Genomic DNA, 4,674 nt, shown 5'->3' with positions numbered 1-4,674 from the left:
TCTATCTTTTGATAGCAATGCTGGAGAAGGTGGTGCAAGAGGGGACTGCAGTGGTTCCTCATGGATGGAATGACCGGCACCATCCTACACTCGCTGAAGCACAAGACTTCACACTTTCAAAATGTGAAATTCCATGTAATTTGAAAAATTAAAAGTGGCATCCAAGATATATGCTTTTGCTTAAAGCTAGCATTTTTCATATGTAAGTTTCCAATAATTCTCAGGGTTTCATAGACTACAGAGAAAAGCAATGCATGGAGATTGCAGTTTCTAAAGAACATCTCACGGGAGCAGGATTCTCCTGTGTGACATACACACCAGGAAGAGACAGTGGGGGGTGGGGGGAGGCAGAATTGTACATGGTTGCAGATAAAAGAAGCAATGTATATTCATGTAAACATATTTGTATGTACCCAGACAAGCTAAAGTCATTAAAATGACAGAAATGATGCAGTTTTAAGGCAGACTGGTTCTCTTTGGTAATATAATTAATTCCTTACCTCCTCCACCACCCCCACCCTGCCCCCCAGACATTTGAATTTCTGTTTACTTCTATAGTTTTAGAGAACCTTGCCCATGGAATTTTAATCAAATGTAGTTCTTTTCTTTGATTATAACTCTTGAGTTATTACTTTCAACTCAGGGTACCAGTTGTTGTTTTTTAAAACTTGCTCTATTTATTTCATGCAATATTCTTAAAGTCAAGCTCTTCAAAGGCATTTCCACATGAGTCAATTAAAATGTGTTCTAAGCTACAGGGCTGGGTTGAAATATACCATATGATTGCACATGTGATATTAGATGAGATTCTTTTTTTTTTTTTAGATGAGATTCTTTTACACAGTCTCTGGAGGGACAGTGTGAAGACTTGGAAATAGTTTTATTTGGTAGCGATCAGGAGTCACAGCTGATTTTAGCTGCAAAGGAAACCAATGAAGGGAGACGTGTCTGCTATCATTCTTCCCTCTTTGCAGTCGCACACGATTCATCATTACCCTGGGAGAAACTCTGAACATATTGACAGGATATGTGTCAGTGTCAGACTTATGCATACTTTTGATTTCCTTGCAAGTCTTTGAATTATAAACCTTAGATCTAGCCAGAAGTTCTATAATAAACATTCCCCAGGGGCAGAAGCTAGCATCGACACTTTGGGGGTGAGAGGTTTACCGAGGGCTGCTCTTGGGAAGAGATGGAATTGAGTGTGGGGCCAAGATGGGCAGAGGAAGAAGGTGGAACCTGGTAGAATGAGGATTCAACAGGGGCCCTGGAAGAACCTCGGCAAACTTCCCACGCTGCCTCAGCAGCACACAGTCTTTTCTCACCAGGACTTCTTCCAGGGCAGGTGTGCCTTCCCCATCTCACCCCCCTTGTCGAAGGCATGTGACCACTGCGCTGCCTCATCAGCATGATGCTCTGAGTCCAGACCAGGGGTCAACAAATGACAGTCCGGTGTCAAGTCTGGCTCACAGCCTGGCTTTGCCATTACATTTTCTTGGAAGACAGCATGTCCCGGTGTTTGTGGATTGCCTGTGTGTGCTTTCCTGTCTTTCTGCTGTTGTGGCCGGTGGAGCTGTGGCCGCGGGGAGCACAGGCTTGCAAAGCTGAACATATTTCCTGTGTAACCCTTGACGGAGTTTGCTGCCTTCTGGTCTGAGCTATGTTTAGATTATGCTGGGACGCAGGCAAGAAAGTGAAGAGTTCTACGGCGTCTTCAATTATTCCTGTGAGCACACGTCATGGTCAAGCAACCCCCCACCCCCCACACTTCTCCACAAAAACATTCACACTTACTGCCACCTGTAACTGTTTACTGCAGCAGAAAGACCAGTCTTTCTCCGAGGAGCTGCTGGTGGATTTGAGCTGCTGACCATGCCGAACACAGCCCAACATACAACCACTGCACTGCCAGGGCTCCTCTGAGCAAACCCTTAGTGATACTAGTCTGAGATGTGATGCCCCTGCCCCCTGCCAATTTGGCTGCACCCTCTCATTTCTGTACCTGTCCTGAACCTGCTTTTGGACCCCGTGAAGTCACTGTGTCCTTGAGCTGGATGCAGCAAACCCATCGGTTTTGAAAGACTTTTCTGTTTAGCTTGGGGTCCACACTTTACTGCACTTCATAAGCTACAGGTTCTGTCACCTTGTAAGGGATGCCTGTGGTGCTCTGAGTCTCTATTGCTATAGCCACACTCACTCCCATAGGCCTCAATATGCTTTACATGGGTGCCTTAGAAATGACAGCCTTATGTTTGAAAGGAAAGGAAGACACGGAGTGGGAGAGATGAGCTGAAGATTTCAAAGGGCGGTTACAAAGACAGAGAATAAAATTACCATAAAGTGTGTAAAGGCTTGCACCCAGAAAAGCAAAAGGTAAGAACATGCTCAGCGTTTCTCAAGCTCTGAAAACAGAAGAAAAATTCAAATATTTAAATTGAAATATTAAATGTTTCTCCGGGGGAAATTATTGATTGATACCAAAAACCAAATGGACGAACAACAAAATAAAAACAAATACAATGACCTCACTGTCATTGAGCCCATTGCAGCTCATAGCAACAGGATAGAGGTGCCCCTGTGCATTTCTGAGGTTGCAAATCCTTACGGGAGCAGACAGCCTTATCTTTCTCCTGTGCAGCCGCTGGTGGTTTTGAACTGCTGACCTTGCCGTTTGCAGTCCAGTGTGTAATGCACTACACCACCAGGGCTCCCCGATCCATGTCTTCTGTCCCAAACAGGGATGGTCAAAAGAAGATTGGAGGAATACACAGAACCAGTTGACCAAAAAGAAACGGTTGCTGTTCAGCTGCTCCGGGCGTTAGCAGGGGACCCAGACATGATGGCGTTGAAGGAAAAGGCCAACGGTATTGAGAACCTTGGTGAGAAATGGAGGCTCTGGGAACTGAGGGAATACCAGTGGAGATATTTTAAGACATAGAAGCCCGACCAGAAGCACTCGCTCCTGCCAATAAATCAGCAGGACAATCTTTATTTGTGTTTTATTGACTATGCACAGGCATTCAACTGCGTGGGTCACAGGAAATTATGGATGGCATTGTGAGGAATGGGAACATTAAAACACTGTGCTCGGGTGGAACCTGATCATGGACCAAAACGATGTCATTTGAACAGACTAGGGGGATACCACATGGTTGAGGTTCAAGAAAGGTGTAAAGCATTGTTGTAACCTCTCATTACACTTGTACAATGCATGTCCTGAGCAAATAACCTGAGAAACTGGACTATGCAAAGAAGAACATGGCATCAGGATCGATGAAAGGCCAACGACCTGCCACAGGCAGATGACACAACCTTGCTTGTGAAGAAAATGCAAAGTACTTGCTGATAAAGATCAAAGACTACAGCCTTCAGGATGGATTAACCCTCAACACAAAGGGAAAAAAAGTTCTCACAACATCACAGTAACTAAAAAAGCGATTGAGGCTGTCAACTATTTCATTTTATTTAGATCCACATCAAAGTCTAATGAATGTACCATATGATATGTTGCATTAAACAAATCTGCTGCAGACGAGCTCTTGAATATGCGAAGGGGCAGAGAGATTACTTTGAGGACTATGGTGTGCTTGGCCCAAACAATGGTATAGATTTTTATCAATTCATATGCATGTACAAGCTGGACAATGAATAAGATGGATTGAAGAAAACTTGCAAAGGTTTACTGATGGGGTTAAAAAAGAATGTTGATCTTCCAGAAGAATGCACATCTGCCCTGGAAGAAGCCAGAGTGCTCCTGAGAAACTGGGACAGTGACACATCGTCTCGTGCACCTGGATGTGTTATCAGAAGGCCATCATATTTGGTAAAGCAGACGGTCTGTGAGAAAGAAGAAGACCCTCGGAGAGATGGATTAATGCCTTGGTTAAATAATGGGCTCAAACACGGAACAGGCATGAAGACGGTGCAGGACTGGGCAGTGTCTTGTTCTAGGAGTTGAACTGACTCCCTGGCACCTAACACAACAGTGGTAGTTGAACTTTCAGTAAATCTGACAACTTCTTGTATTGGTGCCTCCTCATCTTCCCCACATTCTTTAGCAAACTGTTAAAAACTTCAGCACTTTCCTATGTAATGACCAGGTGGATGACCTTGACCCCTGTTCTATAGAAAAAGGTGTTTCTGGCACCTTCCAAGTTCATCTGGGTATTTATAACGTTCCTAAATACCTTTGTGACAAGGGAGAGCAAAGACCTTCTCTTTGATCTCTTTGGATGTTTATCCCACCTTTTCTTTCTTCCCTTGGCCCTTAATCCACTCCTGACATTCTAGGCTGGGAAAGATGTTCTATTTCCGGTGTAACAGAAACTATCTTTGTATCATATCTGCCATTCTTTACTTGCCTCATATTTCCTTTATGGTTAATCCCTCAAGTTGTGACTCATGGTACTTAAAAACCTATGTGAATACCAGATAAACCTTTCAGTTTCCCAAGCTCTGGCTTTCTACGCATTGTCTCACTTTGAATTTAAAAGATTCCTGCTAAGACAGGGTACTATGATTTGATACATCTACTTGTTCTCACTCTCCCCAGGTCTTATACTAACCTGGTGTTTGCATCTTAATTGTGACGTAGTTGCACAATAAAGAGAGGGGAATTAAGGAGAGATATAGATGGACAGGAAAAGAAAAAATATACTCTGTGGTTGTGTGTTG

This window comes from Echinops telfairi, unplaced genomic scaffold (assembly GCF_000313985.2).
Source record: "Echinops telfairi isolate 266 unplaced genomic scaffold, ASM31398v2 ScPeMD7_23;HRSCAF=83, whole genome shotgun sequence".
Lineage (NCBI taxonomy): Eukaryota > Metazoa > Chordata > Mammalia > Afrosoricida > Tenrecidae > Echinops > Echinops telfairi.
Note: the sequence above shows the minus strand (reverse complement) of the source record.